General features: G+C 38.2%; 1 pseudogene; it reads left to right on the forward strand.

The window, feature by feature from the left end:
- Positions 1-23,961: 23,961 nt before the first annotated feature.
- Positions 23,962-24,381, forward strand: LOC143661362 (coiled-coil domain-containing protein 25 pseudogene; annotated as a pseudogene).
- Positions 24,382-26,006: the final 1,625 nt, after the last annotated feature.

Below are 26,006 nucleotides of genomic sequence, written 5' to 3' on the forward strand. Positions count from 1 at the left end.
AAAATCTGCAGGGCCAATAGTCTAGGCCCTTCCCCACTGGCATCTGAATGTTGCTAGAATTCTACCTAGAATCAAGTTGTGTCTTGATGTCAATCAGATCCTGCACAAATTTAGGTATGCTAATCTTTGTGTGTTTCTTTATTTTATTATTTTTTAAATTGGGCATCTATTTTAACTCTAAGTCTCTTGCTTCTCCTTCTCAAAGTTTTCTTTCGATTTTTAATGCTAATTCTAGTTAGAACCCCACTCTGAATTCAAGAGTGGCTGTGGGCCAGTTGGCCTTATTTGCATATGTTATAAGATTCCTTTCGTCAGTTCTCTTTCAAAAAGGTAGGCAGAATTTTGCATAATACATGGAGACCCTGGATAATGATGCTATTGAATTGACATTATTGATACTGGCAAAATCCTTCCAGTCCCTGCCCTGAAACTTTTCTTTTATGAAGTCCTTACTTCAGTCTTCTCTTCTTTCCTACCATATTTGTTTGTGTGTGACCCATAAAACTCCATGTCTCATGCCCAGCTGAGTTTTAACATTATTCATATGGTAAATGCTCAATGTGTAACCATCTCAGGCTCAGAAGACTTTTAAGGAAATCTCAGCAGCCTTCTGTGTGTAGGTGCAAAGAAGCAAGCAATAAAAGGAGAAATGCAAAAATATCCTTTACTGAACCAGAAAACTCTTTTCCACTATTTTGCCAGTGAATATCAACTTATTATGTCTCTCCAGGCACTAGAAGTAGAAGGCTTAAAAGATTCTACTGTGGCTTACCCCTATTATTATAGATTGAATTTGGAGACATGTGCAACTCTGGTTCTCTGAAGGACAATCAACTTCTGAAATGGAGGATCTGAGATTCTTCCAATAAAGAACCTAAAGGATCATGTCGCATTCAAATAATAGAACCAAGATATGCAGTTGATTTAGAATCAGGAGCTTTTTAACTGAACAGCTGTAACCCATTTGGGCAGTTGTGCAAAACAGAAAGTTGGCAGACTAGATACTCTTTTCAGACATTAAACACAAGATGCTTGAGGCCAAATCTTGTGATTAAGAAATCAAATGTTTTCTTTTTCCTCTTCCAACCTATTCTCTGAATGTGGAAAGTTATGTGCTTTTTCTTCTTTGACTCCAGTTGTGGTTGTTGGGAACTGCCTGTCTCCTCACCCAGTCTAGATTAAGCCACTGGAGATCAATTCAATTCAGTTCAGTCTAATCTGTTCCAATTCAATCCAGTCTAATCTAATCTAATTTAACCTCATAGACCTTTCTTTGTGGGAGAACTATATGAACATAAAGAATTTAAATACTTTGGGATTTGATATAGCAGTTTATTCCAGCTCACAGCTCAGCTCATAAAATATCTTGACTCTGGTGCAACATCTCTGCCTCATTGCTTCCACTGTAGACTTACAGATTTGGTTTCTAGACACTTTTCAGCATCCTGGATTCCGTTTTTATAATTTCCAGAGTCTATACATGATTTACTTTTCCAGTTTATTTGGGTATGATCTGCTTTTCAAGGCAACAGTGCAGCTTTTGTGCCTGACTCTATCTATGACATACCTGCAGCTACTCTCATCTCAACTCTTTCTTCTGTTGCCTCTCTGTATGTCTTCTTTCAGTTCAACCTTCCAGTCTTCATTCTTTCCTCCCACAGCTTGGCCTGGCAAGGACTGCTCTCTCTGAAAGGTTTTACTTTCAACTACAAATGCAAAGAAATGTATGGGCATTTGGTGTGGACTTTTTGTTCAGTATCAGTCCCTAGTGAAATATGGGGATGGCTACTCTGAGTGAAAGAGAAAAAAAGCAAGATAAATGAGAGCAAGTATTAGAAAAATGCTTTCATGACTAGAAGAAGTTAAGAAACTGCTTTGACCACATGTGAACAGTTGAGGGTTTGGATTCCAGTTTCTGGTCTGCTTGGGGTAGACCAGACATCCAAGAGGCTCAATAACAAGAAGTGGGGGATAAGGATGGGTTCTAGTGATAAATGATTGCTGACTCCTGGCTCTCATAAAGAAAAGGGTGAAGACAAAACTTCTATCAGCAGGCACACACACACACAGGATTGCCTTACAGGTTGTTAAAATATTGATAACCTCTCCTCTTTGGCCCAACCACCTCCACTAGTTTCCCTAATGCCTCTAGCACCTAAGAGTTTAACATTCTGATTGGTGGTTCCAGGGCTTGATCCCTTGATAAATATTGTAAAAATCACTCATGGATGAAGCATTCTCTTCTCACAGAGGGAGAATGTTTAGAGACTCTTCGGAATCCAATAGAAAAGGAAATACATTTCCGGATTATCACGAGACACTCTATACTTGCAAGTTGCCTAGAAAAAATCCTTAGGGGCTGCCTAGATTCATCCCATTCTTTTGCTTTGTCCATTCTCCTTATCAGCGTGACATTTGACTGTCTATCTGATGGCCAGATCTTCCTATCCTTCTGCCCTCCACCCAAACTGCTCTCTCCATAACACCCCACTTTATACCTCTTCTCTTTAAAGAGTGACCACAATCACCTTCTTGGACAGGGACTTGATGGTTCCAAATCTGATGAGCAGATTATTCTGAAGTGTTCATTCTAATACCTCCACAGAGTCATATGCCAGATTCTCTGCAGCAACTACCAGAGGTAATCAGATACCTGGTAAGCCCAGCACCTCCTGCCATTGCCCTCCCCCACTGGGTCATGGTGGAAGAGAAGAGCAGTTTTGAAATCGGACAGACCTGGGAAATACAGCATCTCTTTACTGCTCAAGTTAACTGAGCAAATAACTAAAGCTTTACGAACCTGTTTTCATGTGCAAAATGAAGGCAGATAATACTTCACAGGGATAAAAGGAATAAATGAAATAATGCTGTTGTAGTGACCCACTTATTTTCTTGGTCTGTCTAGCACCTTTTCAGGGAACCACCCCTTCCCTATTCTTAATGTACATGGTTTGGCATTAGGAATGGCCACATGAGCCAGGGAACCAGAGGATTCCATCCCCTCATGCCACCATTGGCCATATGGGCACATGACCTAAGTCTGGCCAATAAAAATCTTCCCTAAGAATTTGCTGAAGTTATTCACAAAGAGGATCACTTTTCATTCATGCATTTTGAACAAACAGCAGGAGAGAAAGAATGATTATTTTTTATGATGTGTATCCAATATGCTATGCATTTTCAGAATAATGGTTATAATAGTGCCCTGTCACTTGCAACCTAGAGAGTTTAGGGACATATGTAAAGCTCTAACTCTCTCTCTGTCTCTGTCTTTATATATATTTGTATGTATATTGAGCACTAAATTAATTTTCAATAAATGGTAGTTGCATTAATACACCCTTAAACTAGCTTAATAAAAAAGTGAATTTATTGGTTCATGTGTCCTGAGATGGCATAGGGTGTTGCAGAGAAAAGCTGACCCTTAGAGACTCCAGAAACTTTTAAAATGCTATCTCTGCTTCCTTTATGTTCATTGGTGTTATGATCCCTACAGGAGATGAGCTATTGGGGTGGGGTGGGGGTGGGTGGGTAGAGGTATGACCAGAGACAAATGAGATCTTCATAATCTCAGTTTAGCAACCCAGAGGAAAGACAGGGCATCTTTCCCTCTCAGTGTCTATGTATTTTCCTAAAATTCAGGTTGGTCTTGACCATTGCTGAATCTGTCACTAAGATATGCATGCATGTGCATATGTGGGTGTGTTTTACACTGTAATTGATGCATTCACTAAAACCACATGGAGTGGAGAGCAAAGTTTCCCCAAAGGAAAGAAAGTACCACTATCAAACGAATGACAGAAGGGATACTGGCAGACTACAATGGTATGTATCTGCTATTGATAGCATCACTGTCATTGTCACCATCATCATCCTCACTCTTAAGGAAGTGGACACACGTCAGCTGGCTGTCAGATTGGTTTACAGGGTGCGGCAACATTTGTAAGCAAAAAGAAATGGATGTGGTAAAAAAGTAGTAGTATCTGACCCTTTTCACAGTAAGAATTGACTTGCCATCTATGGCAACAGCATATGTAAGGAATATAGCCTTATTGAAGGGAAATAAACCTTCATCACTAACTTATGGTAAGCATTATATTCCATTTTCAAATATTAGTATTAGTTGGGGTTGAAACTACATGTGGAAAGTGTTTTAGCTCTGCAGACATGTCATGAACCAAGTACTCCTAGAAATACTATTTTCACCTAAAGGCACCCTATATAGCACAGCCTGGTTTACCTGGTGGCCTCTTAATGAATATGAATTCAACTCAATTCTTCAACCAGGAGAAAAAAGGCAATATATTTCAGTGGTTCATTTTCCATATGTCACATCTTTGGTAGCAAGTTACTAGAAGGGATATATCTGGTTGCAGTTGGTTAATACTACTCCGTGTAACACTAGAAAACATACAAAAGATCTAATTCTCTATTTTCTGTAGCAATATCTGCATGTCTTTATTACGTAATTGGCTTTTCTGAAAAAATAAAAGAGTCTCTCAGAATAGCATATGAAAGCCGACATGACAATCAATTCGCCTAGTGTATTGTGGATTTGTAAATTCAGTAAATGCAGATATATGTTTAGGCAAATTCACAAAGGCACATCATAGAATTTCTACTTTATACAAATTAGCAGGCCATTTGGAGATTTTATGGCTCTTGGTGATAAACTGTATTAAGTCAGCTTTTGAAGAAATGGATTTTTATTCTCCTAAATTGTATGCATTCAGGCCTTCATCATTTTATATTAACATGCTATTCGTTTTACCGATTGAGAACTTAGTAAACAAACACTCATATTCTCTACTAAAAAAGAATTCTAATTTTCCCAAACCGTAGGGAGAACTAGTAGCACTGCCAGAAGTAAGTTCTGAGTTCAGAAATAGAAAAGCTTCTCCCCCATTAGAAACCCCTCTCCTCCTATTGCTTATTTTCAACCCTATCCTGAAGTAGGAGTGCTAGATTTAGCAAACAAAAATATAGGACACCCAATTAAGCTTGAATTTTAGATAACTGACAAAAATTTAAGTATAAGTATGTTCCATGCAATATTTGGGAGAGACTTACACTAAAAACAAAAATTATTTCTTGTTTTTTCTGAAATTCAGATTTGGGCATCCTATATTTTTTGTTTGCTAAATCTGACAATCTCACTTCTTTCCTCTTCTTTTCAAAATTTTGTGCCCTCACACTTTTTTTTATGCCACTTCCAACTAAAATATGCTCAAGGAAAAGGATTCCCAAACTACTTATCCTAAGATATAAACCTATATACAACCCTGAGGCCCTAAGGCCCTATCTCAGCTGTTGCTGTACCCAAGAGAAACACAAATTGGATTCGAACAACACCGGCCTTGTAAGGGAAGGCAAATCTTTCCTGTTAGTCCCTTGAGTTCATACAGCAGATCACACAGTACATCTTATTCGAGGATGCCTTCTTTTCTTACTTTTCTTTCAAGTCTTACGCTGTGAGGTATTTCTTTCCCATCTTGCTTGTGCTCTCCCAGACTCCTCTCTCCTCCCCATACATTGTTATCTTGTCTTTTCCAGAGTTCTGTCATTTGCATCCTCACACATATTCCAGCGTCAATAGTAGCTTTGGAAGAAGAAGATAAAAAGAGGAAATGCTATGAGCACATGTTTATTTCGCCATACCCCGTCCACCTATCCCTACCAATCACTATTAACAAATGAAATACTTATAATAATTATTTTATTCACTGGGAAGTTGAATTATATTTAACCTTCTAATTTTTGTTCCCAAACTAAGATGGTTTGAATTTCTGAAAATGCACCCCTCAACTGTTGTTTAAATTTATATTATGCATTAATGTCTTAAGTGATGAATTCTAACATAAAATATAAATGAAGAAGGCTTTTTTCTTTTCTTTGTAGCTAGCAGGGTCATACCAGAAGCCCAGAAATTATTCCAAGAAGGCAGAATTCCATATTCTGCTCTCTGTCTGGATAAATCGTGCTTGTCTGCAGTGATTTCTCAGCATTTCCATACCGTCACACTTATTAAAGCTGCCATTATCCAACATTATTTTTCCCCACTCATCAACATAGCAGCTTATAAGTACTTGATAGGATTAAACAGAGACAACCCAATTCTGTCATTTAAGCAGCCAAGATCATGAGTCCGGGCATCGATATATAAGGTTACAAAGTCCGGAAGCTCATTCTTAACTGGCTGTCATCTGTATAGCCTGAGGATGAGTCAGCCTGGTTTTAGTTTCTATGGTCAGTTAGACACCCTGTACAGCAAAACAGATGGAGTGTGATATTAAGACTTGAATTCCTTTGCTAAAATCTGTCCCAGAAAATTAGCAAAAAAAGCCTTGTGCAATCCAAGCCTGGTGATCATCAAGTGCAGACTTGAAAATAGCTGTTTACCTTCCACTCACCCAGAATAAATAATGATTATTTCTGGGTGTAGAGAAAAAAAAATGTTTGTTTACTTTGTTTTCCTAGCGTTGAGACACCCACCACCACCACACCAACCAAGGAAAGGCGGTCTAGAAAAGCATTTGTGGGACTAGATGATAATCACAGCAACAGCAGCAGCAATTCTAACAGGGACAAGCTAGAAAATGTGACTTTAAAAACATTGCCCTGCTAAAGGCTAGACTATATCATCTGAAAAGTGAAAAAGATTATTGACTATAATTGAAAGCAGAAAGAGAGCTAGTCCACCTCTTTAGATACAATTTCTCATTTTATAAAAGATTTAGCTATAACTCTGTAAATGAATTAGGCAGCATCTACACAGTAGAAAAACATCCAGTTACAAAATTATTAATTCAGCCAAATGACATTTAAAAACTACAGTATAGTGCTCCCAAATTAATGAATTCACTTTATTTCATGGACCTGTTCCATTGTTTAAGTATTTAGCTACACCCTATATCAACAATTTCCCCTATGATTTATCATGACTGGTTCTTCCTACAGCTAAAATTACCTTTTTGTCTGGAATATACATTCGGATTACGCAAAGGTATTATTTGGCTCTGATGATTTTCTCTCTTTTGGAAATGTTTTAGAAGGTAGATATGATACAATACTGAGCCATATGTGAGCTGTATCAATGAGGCTCATGCACGTATGAAATAATGTTAAGTCAAAAAATAAAGAAAAAGCTAGACCCAAAGAAAATGTGCACATTGATTATAGCTATTTGAAACTATTACACAACCTAGCCGGGAAAAAGAGTGAATTTAAGGGGTAATAGTCCATGGTTCATTAGGGGTGTGTGTGTGTGTGTGTGTGTGCGTGCGTGCGTGCGTGCGTGCGTGCGTGCGTGCGTGCGTGCGTGTATATGTGCATATGTGGATTGTGTGTATGAAGTCTGGTTTATAGTGATTTAAAAAATAAAAAGGTCCTGGAAAGAAAAGTGCTAAGCCAATATTTGTTTCAAAATAAAGTTTTGTACTATGAAAACATGCATACATAGGCCAAACAATTTATCACTACAGGTGGAATAGGAATCTAGTGACTTAATTTAAAAAAAAAATAGCAATAGCACAATATTCATATTTTTAAACTTTATATAGGATGAAACACTACTAGCCTCCATGATATCACGTGTGTAGTTTCTCCTCTGAACAATTTTTATAGATACTTATAACCTCCCTAAATTATAGGTTTACTTGAAAAAATAAGGGGTTGTTGTATAATAAGGAAGCTGACAAATGTTTAACTATAACAGTACTAGTTATTGCTACTGTAATTTATGCATGGATACAGATTCTAATTAAGTAATAGCAGAGGTTGCCTTTGAATTTATGAGGCTATAATCAGCTCCCTTGTGCTCAATAAATGCCACAGCTACAGTCTGTGGTGTTAATTTCACACTACAGTGGGAACTAGTGGTTGTTGCCAAATATGCTCATAAGTCACAGGCAATTTGGATTATTACCATAGTGTGCACTGCATGGGGAAATGAACTAGTTCATAATCACTTTTTAAAGTCATTATTGAGTGTTTGTGTCTGATAACTCTTCTGACATTGATGAGGCATAGTGTGGTAGCTTGTCTTTTTCCAGAAAGTCATTTCCAGATAAAATAAATATGCAGAACCCTCTGGAAAATAACAATACAAGAAGTCCCCACTTCCTCAGCTATCGTACTATGTCTGGTGCATATTTGCTGAAAACTCGAGATTTTTCCTGTAAACTGTCCCCTGTTTGATGTTCCCTAAGGGAGCATGCCTGATATGGGGACATTTCTATTGGGGAGTTCATAAATTAATGTGATGGGATTTTATAAATGCCATAAGCTTGCTGGCAAAACTCTATCCTGTTCTAATCCAATTTTCTGAAGCTGGGCATCAACTAAAGCACTCTTTCTGTGAAGTTTAGTGCCAGAATTACCTTCCTTAAAATGTCACCAAGAGAAGTAGAAGAGAAGTGGGCAAAAAAGCTCAAATAAACACAGTATCTCTTTCTTTCTTTTACCTTCTCTCTTCCATTTCAGAGAAGTTACTCTCACCTGTGCAATTCTAAGCATTCCACCTAGGACTGCATTGTATTCCACATCCTAGTTTTAAAATCCAAAACAATGGAAAGGCTCCTTATTGTCCAACAGTGAGCAGATTCAAACACCAGATGTTAGCTGTGAGAGGTCTTACTTTGTTGTCATTGAGCAAGCAAATTGCATTAATTCCAAGGGCAGCCTTCTTTGGCTGGTTTCAGGAACCACTCATTTCTATGTTAAGTATGTTCACATCATTTCATGAGGAGCCCACTAAGCTCCAATGCAATCAACAACATATTAGGGGAATCATGTTTTCTTTTTAAGGGACCAGCAGAGAAGGCAGATGGCTCCCCATGTGATATTGTTTTAGACCTGCCAAAATTAAGATGCCAAGAGACTGATGCTAGTCAAAGAGTTTCACTGCCTCATTATTCTCTTCCAAATAAAATGAAATGAAATAGATATTTCCTGCACAGCTTTCCATTATCTACCAAGGGAAGATGCTTAAAATATCTGAAAGATCTTGGATGCAGGAATTGATAGGTCTCCTTTGATGATATGCTGTTCTGAGAAAGGGGATTGCAGTACCCCATAGCAATTCCTTGTGGAGGTAGTAGGCAATCATTCCAGAAAAACATGTGTGTGTGTGTGGTGCATGTGTGTGCATTTTGACACCTCTTATTAATGAAATTGTGGCTTTATGGTATCTATGGTGGTTTGCAGCTGTATGTATCCCCAGAAAACAGATGTTCTTAAAGTTAACCCATTCTTGTGGTTGTGAACCCACTGTAAGTAGGATCTTTTGATAAGGCTACTTCAGTTAAGGTGTCACCCAACTCAATCAGGAAGGGACTTAATTCTATTACTGGAGACCTTTATAAATGGAATGGAGAGAGAGAGAAAGAGAGAGAGAGAGAGAGCCACAGAAGCAAGAAGCTGAAATCAATCAAACCCAGAAGAGAAGGGAGAGACTAGGAGAAGTGCCATGTGCCTTGTCATGTGACAGAGGATTCAAGGATCACTGGCAGCTGATCTTCAGGAAGAAAGCATCACCTTCATGATGCCTTGAGTTAGATATTTTCTTGAATTCAAAAGTTTAAGCTAATAAATTTCCATTGTTTAAGCAACCCATTTTATGACATTTGCTTGGAGCAGCCTAGGAAAATAAGACACTGTCATGCAGTCATAACTTTTCTGAACTTAATAGTCTCCCTTCTATTAATGTATAGATACACACATAGGCAAAGATCAGGTCAGCAGCTTTACAAACGAAAAAGGCCTCAGGAAGAAGATTTGTCACTGTTGTCCTCCTTCAAAGCAGATGAATAGCCTAGCTTTTTGAAAGGAAGACAGAGAGTTTCACGAAATCTTGCTTGACAATATAAACTGAAGTTCCAGGTTATTTATAATGGCCAAGGAGATGCCATGCTAATTTCCCTTGTAGAGATAACTTGCTGAGAGGCGCATTAGTGGACAGCCTCCTACTACCACACCTCTGCATCTACCATGACATTCATGCCAAGGTTGCATTCTCCTATGCAGCTCTGAGCATGGTGGAGATATTGGAGCTGGGCTATTTCTCCTATTGTAGGACTCCTGGAATGGATCATCTTTGTTCAGGGGCTCCCCATTAGCCTAGCCAAGACTTGCAGAACCCCATGTAGTCTGAGGCTCATTCTCCTCAATATACCTTTCTTCCCTCTCTCCTTTCCCAGAAGTCAGACCCTGCATCACAGATCAAAGGCTCTCTCTCTTTCTTCTCATGCTCCCATGCCCCCTTACCATAAATGGCTCTAGACTTTGTCAAATGTCCACCAAAGGGAAAATTGAGCCTGATTCAAAACCACTGATATAAGGGAAGAATGCTTCTCTAGGGGGAGCTAGGTGTTTCCTCCCTGGGCTGCTGCAGCACTTAGTTTCATTAAAGCCCTTTTCATGTTTAATTGACATTGTTGAATATTGTTACCTCTCATCAAATTTTAAGCTCCTCCAAAAGAATGGTGTCTTTCTAATTAATGCCTTGTATTTCTTCAACCCCCTTTTATAAAAGGTGCTTATTTAAATGTTGAATCAGGGAAGAGAGGGAAGGAAGTAGGGAGAGAGGAAAAACAGAGGCAGCAAAGATGGCAGGAAAGAGTGAATTCATGGACCACTTTTTTCTACTAACCTGGTATGTGTTCACATGTTTAAGCCTGGGCAGTCATCGTTCATTGCTTTCCATTTTGGCCTTACTGTGTGATTCTTTCTTTCTATATTATTTGTTTGTTGAGGAACTGTTCATTTATTATACTTCAAGTGTTGAAATACTCTTTAGTTTTTGGATCTTCTCATGGTCTCTCCTGACCACTTTGACAATGTTTCCGAGCAACAGCTGGCAGCCTAGGGTCCCTCCCCGGTAATCGACAGCAGTTAGTCATCAATAACATAGACAGCTCAGACACCAGGGCACTGCTCCAGAGGGTGACTACTTTTTGCTTCGGATTAACAAAAAATATTCTGAATTATACGTGGTCTCAAGTGAAAGGTAGATAGGAGTGCAATCAATTAACTTGGCTGATGTCATAATCCACATGAATGGCAGAAGAGCTAAAATTCTCGCCCTTTCCGTACGAAAAATCTTTGGAGGGTGATTAGCAGTGTTCCAAAGGCTTTAGGCAGGTCATTGTGTTTTATTTCTCTAACAAGATGACAGGCCTGAGAGATTTGGAAAGGATTCATTTGCTTATTAAAAATATTTAAAACTCAGGCTAGCAGGAATGAGAATGATGCCCGTAGGCATAGCAAAATTGTACTAGACTCCATTTTCGTTCATCTTGCTTTCAAAGCCTGCACTCTTCTGAGCTGCAAGAGGGAACAGATACAGCCAGGAGTGAAGAGACTGCCTGTTCAGGTGTGGGCCAGGTGATATGACCAGCCCTAGAAGTACCCCTGAACCTGCACTAGGTCCTCCTACTAAATCTTCTTCTCTAAATCTGTTCCCTAGGTTGAGGATTGCCAAGTCTTTAAAAAGATTTTTTAGCTTCTAAAGTTTTAGTCTTTGCTATATTTCATAGTCCACATAACAGCTAGCAATATCTTTTCCCATCCATCTTTGACATCAGAGAACATTTTGCCGTTGTCATCCAAATGGGAGTTTGATGGAATTCTAAATTTGTAAGGGATGAATAAATTACTGAATTCTACAGATCCCAAATTTTAATGAATAAAATATCTACAGAGGGAGCTTATTAAAAATTCAGATTCTAGGGTGATTCTGATACAACCCAGAAATTTGCAATTATTTTAATGAAGTATAATCTACATATAATAAAATTTGCATATTTGAGGTATACAATTTGATGAATTTTGATGACTGAATACAGTCATGTAAACTCAATCACAATCAAAATATAGACCATTTGCATCACCCACAAAGTTTCCTCATGTCACTTGGCAATCCATCTTCTTCCCTTTTCTCTCACCTGTAACCACCAGGCAACCACAGGTCTGCTTTCCATCCCTGTAGTTTACCCTTTTCTAAAATTGTTTAAAAATGTAACCATGTAGTATGTAGTCTTTCAGGCTTGATCTTTTCCCCCTTGGTATAATGTTTTGAGATTCCTCTGGGAATTTTGCATTTTAAACAGAAACTCTAGATGCTTTTGGGCAGGAGTTTCATGGTCACCCATTGATAAGCACTATTCTGACTGATCTTCTTGTTTCATCAATGAGGAAACTAAGGTGTAAAGAATGTAAGTCCTTGTCTGAAGTCAAATATTACTAAGAAATCTTTAGAACAGATATCCTTGGGTGACTTCCTTGAAATCAGTTGATTTTCCTCTACTTCCCTAAGATGAGAGATTGAGTGCCTGAGGAAACACATTTGCAATCATATCTTGAAATGGTCTCCTTATTTTGGATTATCTTGACTAATGATATGAGATCCAGAAAATGAATATCCTTTGTATATATTTTTCTGGATTACAGAAAATTATTGCCAGGGCTTTCCTTAAATTCAGAAACATTTACTGAGGGATAGATGATGATTTAACAACAAAGTAACTGTTCACATTTTTCATACTTTTGCTTTTTTATACATGGTGAAATGCAGTGAACAAAACTTTTAAATTGAGAACTCTGTTTTTAACTTGTTCTCAAGATACTGACTAATTGATTAGACCCATTTTTCACCTGCCTATCCTCATCCTTCCCAGCTGGAAATAGATTGTATTGATCTTGAAGGAGCTAGCACAGTGAAGGTCCCCTTATCCACCTTTTCTGGATTACAAGATAAAGCTACAAAAACCACTAGGGGAATGGGTGGGAGAGGGAAGTACAGCTAGGATATATGACAGCAAAGCAAGAGGACCCAGGATCAGGAAGAGCATAGCTAGAGGCTGCTTGGGTAGGTCCACTTAGGGCCAGTTGCAGCTCCAGGAAGTACTCTTCAAATGTCAATGCTGGTAAAGTTACCCCTGCTGCCTAAGTCCTTTGATCTTAGGGAGCCTAGGTTTATCCCATCAGACCTATACCTAGGCCTAATCTTACAGTTGAGGGAATGAACTGAATTTCTGGAAAGACAGAAATCTTTCTGCAGCCAGCAACTTACTTATTCATGACTTGAACCCAGGCCTGTTGGGTTCTATTACCCATTCTACAGTGCTGCCACTATTTTCTCCAAAACTAAATGTAGGTCTGGGATGTGTGTGGCACATCAGCTGGTGAGAATGTACAGGTAGGGGGAAAAATTCTTCAATGCTCTCATCATTTAAAGGGCTTGTGAAAGTTTATGAGGCTATTTCCCTTTTTGTTGCTTCTCTAAAAATTGGAAGTGCCACCAATGCCATAAAAATCAAGGGAGTTAATCTTCCATCAAAAGTAGTAAAAGAAGGGGGAAAGGACCAGAATACAACTTTTAAAGTAAGCATTCAATTCTACTGATAATATTCTTGTGATCATTTATGACTTCCTTTTTTTTTTTTTTTTTTTGGCTCATCTTCAATATTTTAAAGGAGCATTTGTAATTTATCGATCCTGAGTCATCCTGACACTGAAGACTGTTGGAGGAAATAACATAGTCCTTGTCCTGAGGAGAGCTGTGGGCTCCTATAACACCCTGAGGGTTTGAAGTCAGATGGACAAGGCTGTGCTCACGTGCTTCTGAGCTCCTTCTTCAGATCTCCTGGGGAATGAAAAATGTGAATGCTGAGAAAATAAAACAGACTGGAGGTGTGAATTGTATTTTTATAATCAAGTTATATTTCCATATATAAATTTGTACATCGCAACAGAAATAAAAACTTGGAAGAATTTCTAAATAGCATTCAACACACATTAAAGGTATTTTTACGAGTTCCCCAAATAATCAAGTTCACCAATAGTTCTTGGTGTCTTTCTGCTGAGTCTCTTTATCAGTGGCCGTGACTAGGCCCTTCCCTCTATCTTGAATACTTTTCCTTTCTTGCCTCACCTAAAAATCTCTCAATACGTTTTCAGTACTTGATTTAGAGATCAGCTACTCTGAAATGCCCTCTCTGACTTTCTGAGCACATTATATATAATTTTATTTAAAAAATATATCTCATGATATTACTGTTAGTTATTTCTCCCATTTATCATCCTATTAGATTCTGAACACTATCTTATTCATCTTTGTGTTGCCCAGCACACAGATGATATTTAATAATGCTAGAGAATAGAGTTAATGAATGCCAACTCCTATTCCTTCTTGTCACTGGGTCTACCAACCTCCAGCTCACATTCCTGCGTTATCTGATAGCATTGGCATCTTGCAACGCTCTTCACTTCCTCATCTCTTACTATCATCCTGAGAGACTTCTGTGTAGTCAATTCATCCAACATCCTTGACATGAAGGCAAACGGAGCTTTCATACCAATTCTTCTTCATGAACTCATTCCCATTTCCCAAGAGTGGTTCTTGTCATTTCACCAAAATGTTTCCCTTCCAAAATAGTAAATTTCAATATGTTGTTCTATGACCTCAATTTCATATCTTTCCATCTTTATTATCCTTTCATTCCCATTGGACCAGATTTTAAATATGTGAGCATCCTCATTTCCTTCCTCTGAGTTTGTTGGCCCACTCTTGAACCTGGTTCTTTAATAAGTCCAAATTTATGATTGGTTACTTCAGTTCTTTGCTTACCTGCAACCTTACTTCCTTTCACCTTCCACTTATCATGTTCCAGAAATCTATAATAGTAGTTATATTTCCCTTGTATCTAAGGCTGCTGAATGTTGCTGGACAAAATAATATAGCCTTGCAAATTATTGCCAAGATGAATTTCTAGTATCCAATGTGCTTTCAGGGTGGCTAAAAATTTTACTGATTCATAAGGAACGATTGGTTGTTGAAGTCTTCACTGTTATTTTCAAGGTGACTTCCTATTTCAGGCATGTCTCATGCATAATGACACATCCTTTTGGCTTTTCTCATGAGTCTTCAGCCATCAGCTTTGCCCCAGCTGCTGCTGCAATGGTCTGCTCTATATGGACTCTTCACAATGAATATTTTGTCTGCCATCTTCACACAAGCACAGTAGCACACCTCCCAGTCTGGTGCTTTCCTGGGAACTTGTTAGGCACTCACATATGAGCAAAACCAGTAGTGCAGGGAAGTTGACATTCTTGGGGAAAAACTTTGACGAGTGGAGACAGGACCTACCAGAAAAATTCTTCTTCCTCCCTCCCTGGTCTGTCCTGCAATATTCCCATGACCTGCTTCAAATGAACCTCTGACATCATATGATCAGTTGCACTTGGCCCCAAGCAGTGACTATCTCAGTAATGTACCTTCTCATATTTGCTCTTCCTCCTTCTCGGTCTCGGGTCTTTTTTCCCTCCTTCTTACTTCCTGTAGTCACTGCTTCTCTTCCATAAATTGCCAGAAAGTAGGATTTTGCCATAGGTTCTGTTTGTTGGGTAATCCAGGCTAGGACACTTCCTATGCCCCACTACCCTCACTCTCAAAAGACAATGCCTTTCCAACTTCATAGACATCATAGAGGCCACTAAGTGTGACAATTTTCAACTTCCTTCTTCCACACATGTAAACTTATCTACCCATGCTTGATGGCAGCCTCAGAGAAGAAGAATCACTTCTCAAATACAAATCTAATTTCTTTCAGTATGAGTTATAGTCTAACCCCTTCTTTTCCTCCAGAACTGTAACTTGTCCATTATAATTCCCTCTTTTCTGTGATTTCACTCTCTTCTTCTCTATGTTGTCTTTCCTTAGGCTGCAAATATGCGCATATCTCTTATACTAAGTCAAAAGTCTTCCCTAAAACTGCATTCCTTTTTTTTTTGCTCCCCTTCTCTTTATGGCCAAATTTCTTAAGAGAGTCATTAACAATCTTTCCTTCCTTTTCTTCTCCTTGAGCCTACTCTTTAATTCACATAATGTTGTTTCTGCCCTCAACACTTGCATAAAACTGACTGATCAAAGGTCACCAATCATTTCATTGTTACTAACTCTAATGCACAGTTTTAAGATTGATTTCTTCTGAGGCTCTTCACACTTTGGGACACAATTTTCTTCTTGAAACCCTCTCCTCTTTTGATTCCAGGATTCTATCTCTCCTAAAACCCAAACCCCATTTCTGACTCTTAGATTCCTTTACTCGCCTATTTATGTCTGACCACCTTTAAAGGAAAACTTCTGAAAGATTCTATCATTTTTCCATTCCATAACCCTGCTGCTTCTCACTCTACACACTATTCCTGTGGAATTACTTCCACTGCCATGCTTCTAATTAATACCACATATTTTGATGGCTTTCAAATTTCTCCCTAACTGAAATGTATCTCTAAAGTACTAGGTTCACATGACAATAGCATAATCGGTGTCTCCATTAAACAAATCAATTCAACATACAAAAAGTCTAATGCATATCTTGTGCTCTTTCTACCCACAAAGCACTTCTCTGCCAAGTCTACCTATCAAACTTCTTTCGTCTTTAACACCCATTTTAATGCCATCTTCAAATCTTCCCTGTTTACTCAGAGTTTATCACTCTGTCCTTGGTCCCTATTTCTTCCAATAAACACTCATTGATAATTTACTCTATATCTAACCCTGGAGAAGGAAAGTTGAAAGTAGCTGCATACCAGAAGAGAAGTCAACCTAAAGGTCCAAGTTCCTCTAGTAAAGGAGACAGGAGACAGAATTTGGTAAGACTGTGGCTTTTGAAGCCTAGTTGGTATAAATTTGAAGGTCCCTGAGACCACTTCAGGGGGTCCACAAGGGCAAAACTACTTTCATAATAGTGTTAGGACATCATTTGCCTTTTTCACTCTATTGACATTTGCATTAATGGTGCAAAAACAAAGGTGGATGAAACTTTGTATTGTTTTATAATGAATCAAGGCAGTGGCATTAAACTAGTAGTTGTTGGATTTTTCATTGTCAAGATTTGCTGTAAAAGAAAATGCCAGTTTCACTTAGAATGTCCTTGATGGAACAGTGAAAATTATTCATTTTAAATCTCAACTTGTAAATACAAGTCTTTTTAATCATCTGTGTGATGAAACAGGTAGTACACATAAAATACTTCTGCTGCACACTGAAGTACGATGGTTATCTTGAGGAAAGGCACTCATCCGAGTGAGTTGAGAGTTAGACTAGCTGCAATTTTTTTGTGAAATGCCATTTTTATTTGAAAGAATGACTGACAAGCAAATTATGGATATTTAGACTGGGGTATTTGGCAAATGTTTTCTTTAAAATGAATGAACAAGCCTGTTGTTTCAAGGAAAACAGTAGACTATATTTATTGTCAATGATAAAATTCAAGCTTCAAGTGAAAATCAGAAATTTAGAAAACATATACACCTGTGAGTTTGACAGTTTCCTAATAGTTATGTTTTTTTATTGTTTGTGATATCTATGAATATGAATTGTGTAATGAAATGTGTCAGCATTTAGAAGCTCTATATAACTAATTGAACCAATATTTTCCAAATTACCAATGTGTGATGGTAGAAAATCATGCATGAGTGAAATATCCTTCCAAAGTAAAATACAGACGGATGAATTTTAATTTGTTTGTAGTGTAAAAAGTTCATTGAAATGGTTTCAGATTCCACATTGCGACTAACCTTTAAGAAAGTACAACTTGGCAAGTTTTGATGCAATATTAAAAGGGAATATCCACAGTTATCTAAAAAAGTTATTAAAATACTTTCCTTTTTCCAACTACATATCAGTGTGAAGATGGATTTTCTTTATGTACTTCAAATGAAACATATTTACAGCAGATTGAATGCAGAAGCAGATATGAGAAAACAGCTGTCTTCTATTATGCCAGACATTAAAGAGATTTACAAAAGTGTAAAATAACTCTACTCTTCTTACAAGTATTTTTTTAAGAAAATATAGTTTGTTAAAAGACAATTTTCAAAAAAAGTAAAAGCATGACTTTCATACAAAATTAAAAATGCACACAGGTTAAAGACATTATTCTATTTATTAACCAATGAGGGAGCCAGGCAGATATTATAGCCAGTTCAAAAAATAAGTTATACTCAAATGTATATGAAGTTAAGGTATGTTGAAATGAATTGCAAACAGAGACAAAGCCGTTTTATTTACATTAGGGAGAAAAGCCAATCTAATCTTTATTAGATGGGATGGAATTTATATGTGTATCAATTACCTACAATTCACAGAATCATAAAATAACTAAAACAAACAAACATAAAACTATAGTCCAATAACCAGAAGTATCCTCTAAATGATACATAGTTTTCCACTGAAACTCATTTTTTCCAGGTTAATTTTCATGTAAAAATGTTAAGGTTAACAAGGTTTATTATTTTAAAGTAACATAAATGGTATTTTTAAAACAGTCTCAATTTCAATTTCTAATATGAAAAATATAGCTAGATGTATCCAATACTGAAAAAAAAAAAAAAAAAGAACTCTTTGGAGTCCAAAATAATTTTCTAGAGTATAAAGGGTTCCTATAACCAAAAAGCTTAATAACCACACAGGTAACGATTTGAGAATTAAATAATCACCATGCCTGTCTTCTCCCCAGATTAGGAATTTCTCAAAATATCACCAACTCTGTAATCTGGTCTAACTTCTTCCAAAGATGACTGAGTATATCCTCTCCTCCCTAACCTTCCCCTAGTACAGCATATTGCTCAACTAGACCCCTTAGAACACTTGAGACTAACCAAACCCACCAGTGAGATGGCCTGGGGCTGGATCCCACCCTGCTGTGAGAGTCAGGGATGGTCTTCTGTGAATACTGCCTGGAGAGCGCAATTTGCTGGTCTTTACCATAATTTACCAGCCTCTACCTTCTGCTCTTCTCTGGATGTTGGACAGTGTTCTACTTGCCTCTAGAGTTTCAAAAGAGTTGTTTCAGATAGTTTCTGCCTGTTTAATAGTTGTTCGGTTACACTCTTGCCAAAATCTTCAAGTCCTCAGTGTTCCCTTCTCTATCTCCTATGCCTGGTAACCTAATTTTACAGTTCTCCAGCTAATTGTCCCTTCTGCTCCCACTTACAGGGTTCTGAGTACAACACATGAAACTTGGCATAACTGCAAATTTATGTTGCCTAATTTCGTGCAGACTACAGAGATGCTTTAAATTTATACATTTCCTGAGTCAACTCTATCTCCAACTTTTTACACACCCCTTATGCCCTTATTCTACTACTTTCTCCCCCAGTGCACAAGAAATAAATTTCCCTCCTTCCTTCACACATTCAATATAAGGATGCCATCATGTGGGAATTCTCAGTTTTCTGCCACTGTTACCCATTACTACATCCACATAGATCTTGGCTTCCTGTCATCTGTCACAGTGGAAGAATCAGAATTTCTCCCTTCTAAAAACACTTAGAGACATGGATCCCTGCAGGATGGAGCCCTACCCTTATGAGATGGATCAGACATTGCTGTGCACTAGCCGAATGATGCAACCAACGTGCAGTGACTTCACAGGGAAGGACTCAGGAAATAGGTATACCAATCTCACTTATCTTCCATTCTCATTTTCTCTTGCTGGTGCTTCCCCTTGACTGGACCCATTCAGAAGCTAGGGAACTCACTGATATAATCCATTAGATTTAAATCTCCTGGTTTACACAGCTGGCAGGAGAAGGTGGAGAGTACATCTAGAAGAAGGAAGGAAAATACCCTACACAGCCTTCTTCATCAGAGCCATGAAGCAGAGAAAAATGTTCTGGCGTTTTGCATTTCAGGGATATATGGTCCCCAAGACACATTCTGAGTTCCAGCCACTTAATTTGGAGTGCAGAGGGTAAAGAGGGCAGAGACGAGTGGACTAGAACCTTGTCCATATTCTGCTGTATATCAGGTCCTCTGACTGGAAATGATTAGGCATTCACTCAACAAGTGTTCATAAAGGGAGGTGAACAACATGCTCACACCTTTCCTACTTACCCAAACAGCACCCTGTTAGCTGATAATCCACAGGACTGCCACACAGATCTTTTTCTTAGGCCATTCTCAATATATGAGACTCCTCCATACCTCAATATGAAGGCATATCCCAGAGGATTCTCCCCATAGTCCAAAAGTCTCAAAAAGCAGTTATGTCAAATATTACTTTTCTGAGAGGCCCATTCTGAGACCAACTGTCCCTGTCGACTATAGAGGAGAACTTGTCTGAATGCATAACCAATGAGTTCAGAGAGAGGAAGGAAAACATATGCCACTTTTTTCTAAGTAGTTATTTAACTCCTCTTACTTCTTCCTTGCTCTAGATCACATCTAGTAGTCCCAACTATAACAGCAAGAGATTGCTTTAGATGTTCAGCATATATGCTCCTGTTGGTCAAAATAAAATAATCTATTCTCAATCACTATAAGAAATTAAACCAGAAAGTTTTTCAAAGCCTAAGCCTTGTCACAAGTAAATACGAGCAAGCTATGTTGACGGCAGGCTTAAAAATTCAGCGATACGATAGGGAAGATGCATATCTGCTCTTCTGATTTAGATTTGAGACTAGATTGGGTAGGTTTTGTGACAGAGCCCACCAAGTCTGAACTGCAAGCAAATCACCTTCATTAAGATCAGATCCAATAATGGGAAATAAAGTCACCAAGCTAAAGTGAGCTGAGCCTTACAAAAGACTTCCTCAGAGCTCCTGTTTATATAGGCAAATTACTCACCCTGATGATCTGTGCCAGTGCCCTGGCTGGGCCTCTGTCTGCTTTTTTTGATCCAGTGATTTGTCAAAACTAGAGCTTTATTAAAAATGTACCCTCTGCACTTCAGAGAACAAATATGAAAATCTGGTTTCAGAATATATCAGAATCATTTATTTTTGAAGTTGGCAGCATTGGCTGTGAATACTACTCCAGGATGGATCTCTCGCCTCTGGAAGAGTAATTATATATTTTTCAGAACAGGCTTCTCTCCTTTCATCCACGAGAAACAATGAAATATTAAATGCGATATGAAAAAATTAAAATGTTTTGAAAGGGGAAAGGAGAGCAAAACACACACCCTGACTGGCAGCCGCTACAGGGACACCCTCTGGTAATATTAAAGAGCAGGTCGTCAGACCTTCCCATCATCTCAGTGTCTTGCAGAGCTGCTGCCTGCACGCGGTGACAGTATTACCTGATCCTGGGCCCTAAGGTGACTAGAACAGGTTGTACATCTTTGAGGTGACTGTCCACGTTTGGCCAGGACCCTTCCATAGAATGCCAGGACGAGGAGTTGGGAAGTAAGAAATCAGCCAGTCAGCCACTTAGATTTGATTTTCAAGAGATGGCTCGTATTACGGACTGAATTGTATTCCCCCCAAACAAACATGTTCAAGTCCTCCCCCTATCCTGTGAATGGGACCTTATTTGTCAATAGGGTCTTTGAAGATATTGGTTAAAAGGAGGTCAAATTGGATTGGGGGAGGGGTCTAATCCAATATGTCCAATGTCCTTGTAAGAAGAGAAGAATTGGACACAGATAGTGAGTAAAACGCCATGTGACGACGGAGGCAGAGAATGCCTTAGATTGCTGACAAGCCACAGCCAGAGCCAGGAGAGAGGACTGGAGAGGATTTTCCCCAAAGCCTTCAGAGAGAGCACAACCCTTCCAACTTCTAGCCTCCAGAATTGTGAGACAATAAAATTCTGTTGTTTTAATCCACCCAGTTTGTAGGATCACAACCTTAGGAAATTAATACGATATGGAATTAAGAAAGATAAGTAAGAAATTCCAGCTCAACCACTTACCCACCAGATGGTCTTAGAAAAGTCACCTATCTGCTCTGAAGTCTATTTTCTTAGCAAGGTAAATAGAAATAATAATATCCACTGTCCACATAGAGGGTTAAATATGAAGTGAAGCATCCAGCATAGAATAGGCATTTATTAGAATGACAGCAGTAAACACGTTTTTTGTGGTTATATTATACCAAGCTCTCCTACAATGACCATATGATATAAGAACAGTTTTTATCCCCATTTAACAGATAAGGAAATGGAGGTACAGCAAGTTTAAATAACTCATCTCAAAACACAACCTGGTGGTAAAGCAGAGCCAGCATTCAAATCTAGGCAGTCTAGTACTGGCTCTCCAGCTCTCATCCTTTGCTCACCACTATAGGAAATTTGTATGGGTTAATGTTAAATTTCCCCTACACATAGTGACAGTTTTTATTTTTTCTCACAGAAATGAAAAGGGGTTTTGTTTTTGTTATTGTTGCATAGACATACTCTGACAAACTTGAGAATGCATCTCAAGAACCTGGGGTTCTTTTTTGCAGTGAATGACCTTCCTTTGCACTTTCTAAGAAATCCAACACACCCCAGGTGGAGAATATTTAGTTTAAGTCCCTAATGTTCCAAAAGAAGCTCACTGACTCATTTACATTGATATACCATGAACCACAAACTGGTCGTTAGATATCTCTAATTTTTTCTGGTTGTCAGGAATTATGAAGACTTCTTAAAGCTAGAGAATTACAGACTATCCAGATGCACTCCAATACATTTAAGCATCAGCTGCCAATCAGCAAAAGTTGAGTGTTAACTTTGTAGGTGAAAACAAAGTGGCATTATGCTAAGTCAGGGCCCTGGCATGCCCTGCTTTATATGTTAGTCTTGTTCTACATAAGTTGATATGTTTTTGTAAACATGACTATGGAAGCCATCAATAAACATTTATGACTGATTGAATAAATGAATTGAAAGCTGCAAAGAGAATGGATTTTGTAAATAAATCAGACTTTAAATTCAGAGGAAAATTTACTGTTTTGTAAAATCCTTTTCTGAAATGGAGGCTCCTTCTGTGATAGAAATAGTTCTGGTTAATGTACCCTAGTCAATGCATTCGAATTTTGGCTTGGTGTGATTTTTGTCCATATCTATAGGTATATATATATACGTGTGCATATAGTTATTTGTATGTGTATGTGTGGTAGTTAGGTGAGGCTTCAACTTGGCCAGGTGATGGCCTAGTTCTTTTGCTGTGGACTTGAACCATTAGCATGTGAAATTCATCTACGGCAGATTCCATCCCCAGTAGGCTAAGGGGAGTGCTTTCTGCAGTGAGTGATGTTTAATTTAATTAGCTGGAGGCTTAAAAGGGAGAGGTCAGAAGAAAATTCAATGCAGCACAGACCAAGCAGCTCAGCATACCTCATCTCAGCACTCTTAGCTCAGCCCAGATGTTTGGAGATGCAGAAAGGAATCGCCCCAGAGAAAGCTGTTGGAACCCGGAAACCAGGAGAAAAGGCCAGCTCTATAGACCGCCCTGTGTAACAGAGACCCTCAGAACAAAATTCGCTGCCATTCCTCTGAAGAACAAAGTTTTTAACTAAATAAATCCCCTTTTATTAAAAGCCAATCCATCTCTGGTGTGTTGCATTCTGGTAACTTTGGCAGACTAAAATAGTCTATATCTATATCTTTCCTTCCTTCCTTTCTTTCTTTCTCTTTCTTTCTTTCTTTCTTTCTTTCTTTCTTTCTTTCTTTCTTTCTTTCTTTCTTTCTTTCTTTCTTTCTTTCTTTCTTTCTTTCTTTCATCTATCTATCTGTCTGTCTGTCTATCTATCCATACATATCAGCAACAGTGACGCAAGGCAAAATCCTGAGCCCATGAAGGGCATGAGGTTTGGGAATGAAGCATCTATGGGTGCCACACTTGGTTTTTCCTGTGATAGCTACCTGTGAATTGTCAGCAGTAATCCAACTGTAATCAGACACCATCTGTTATTGCCTTTGTTTACTATCAAAACTTTGTGGAATATAGAGCTCCACGTGGGAGTCGCCTCGTTGCCGCAGGGATCGTGGTGTTCTACTTCCCCAGCAGTAATGTTCATTCATCTGCTTACACTATTTACATGGGAAAGGATAAATATGAAAATGAAGATCTAATAAAGTATAGCTCGCCTGAAGATGTTTGGTTTCATGTGAACAAACGCTCTTTGGTTCATGAACACCTTTGATTACATCAAGGGATGAAGATAGAAGACATTCCAAAGGAAGTGCTGATGGGCTGTGCACATCTTGGGAAGGTCAATAGCGTTCAAGCCTGTAAAATGAACAAAGTTAATGTGGTACATATACCACGGTCCAACTTGGAGAAAACAGCCGACATGGATGTCAGACAGATAGGCTTTCACAGGTAAAAGGACGTTACAATTGTGGCGGTGGAGAAGAAAGTGAATGAGATACCAAATCAATTAGAAAAGACTAGAATGGGGTGGTTCCCAGACCTAGCAGCCGAGAAAGAATGTTGAGAGCGTGAAGAGAAGAATGAAATAAAAGCCCAAATTCAGGAAATGAAAAGGATAGAAAAACAAGAAATGAAGAAGAGGGAAATGGATGAACTTAGAAGCTATTCATCATCAGTGGAAGTTGAGAATATGTCTTCAAATCAGAACAGCAATGATTCAGATGAATTCATGTGAATGGAGAAAAGGACCTGGTACAGAAGTGAATTTAGGGACAGTTGCAGACATTTTGATCTCAGCTATGGTCTGAATTCCAAAAAACAACTAATCAAAATCCTTCCTTCATTCTACATAAATCTTAATTTCAGAGATTTTTTTTAAAAATTCCCTTTTTTGCTGGCGGAAAATGATCACGTTGGACTTGAACAATACAGACATATAAGTGGACTTGAAAATAACATATAACTTTAAGAAAGTGAAAATATTTTTGCCAGAACATCTCTGGGTTCCTCATAAACATTGACTGCCTTTGTTCTTGAGATAGGCTTTAGAAAGAACCAACTCTGAAAAGTATTTCTGTTACTGTGGTCTTTCCCTGAAAACAGATGTTTTGAAAAGTTTTTCATACTTTTAAAGCATCTTCTCCCCTGTTAAAAAGATTATGTTGATGGGTTATATCTGTGAATGTTCCCACATGATTAGAAAAAAAGAAGCATAGGATTTTGAAGATGCTAGTGGTATTTTCAGAAGATTGCTGGCTTCAAAGTTCATGCACCATTGTGTTGTCTTAGTCTATTAGCTTTGTGATTCTCAGGCTTTCAGCTTGTCCTAGCTTCCCAGTTCTATCATATTTAAAAAAATAATTTTTAAATTAAAAGGTGTTAAAAATGGTTGAGTTCTGTGGGATTTTTTTACTTGAGCACCAAGTAACCCAAGCCACATGCATCACCACTTCCACACTTTGGAGTCATTTCTCAGCACTAAGGCAGAGAAATAGGAGAGAGGATGCTCTGTGAATCATTTTGGAAATATGGGTTACCTGATTTTCATCTTGGGATGCACCTTGAAGCAAAAGTCCACATTACAATTATGATTTTAGAAAGAATTAAGCATTTTGCTAACCAGCCAAATTTGTTTACTTACCTTGAAATAAGATTTATGTTGACTTGGAACGTGAGGGTTTAGATTTCACAATTGTAGACTCAGTTATTGAAGATTAACATTAGTACTGATTTGAATACCCACATATCCGGTGTGATTCTGAACAGAAGATATAATTTTCTTGCAGAGTATAAAGCTACCCTTCTACAAGGAGACAAAACAAAACAATGAAAGAGAAAGAGAACAAAGCTTGTGGGACAGGAAGGACACAAATTCCTATTTAACCTCACTCAGAGGTCTATACCCAGCATTCTTATTAACTGTATTCTAATCCAGCAAGAACCTTCTACAGGGAAGATTCTACCTTTAACAGCACATTGATACTGTGGATAGAACCAAAAGACTTTATTGTTTCAATATATCCCCAGTTGGCCTGTGGGTTTGAATTGGAAAATTCCCTTAAGGGATTTTGAAGGGGTTGTGGAAGATGACTTCAGAGATTAGTGACTGTGTGTGTATATGTGTGCATGTTGTGTGTATATGTAACAATATTCAGCCTGGAGTTCTGTAATCTAAAAATTATAAAAAGCGTCAGTTTTTGTTTTTAAAAAAAAATTTTATGGAATATAAATAACCCCCTTTCTCCTCTTCCCATCACCACCCCTTTCTCTCACCCTCCTCCAACAAACTTCAGAGCTGCTGCTTAATCAATTTATTTTTACCCAAGAGGCACTGAGATAATAACCTAATGGCAGGTTGAG

The sequence above is a fragment of the Tamandua tetradactyla genome, chromosome 2 (genome assembly GCF_023851605.1).
Source record: "Tamandua tetradactyla isolate mTamTet1 chromosome 2, mTamTet1.pri, whole genome shotgun sequence".
Classification (NCBI taxonomy): Eukaryota; Metazoa; Chordata; class Mammalia; order Pilosa; family Myrmecophagidae; genus Tamandua; species Tamandua tetradactyla.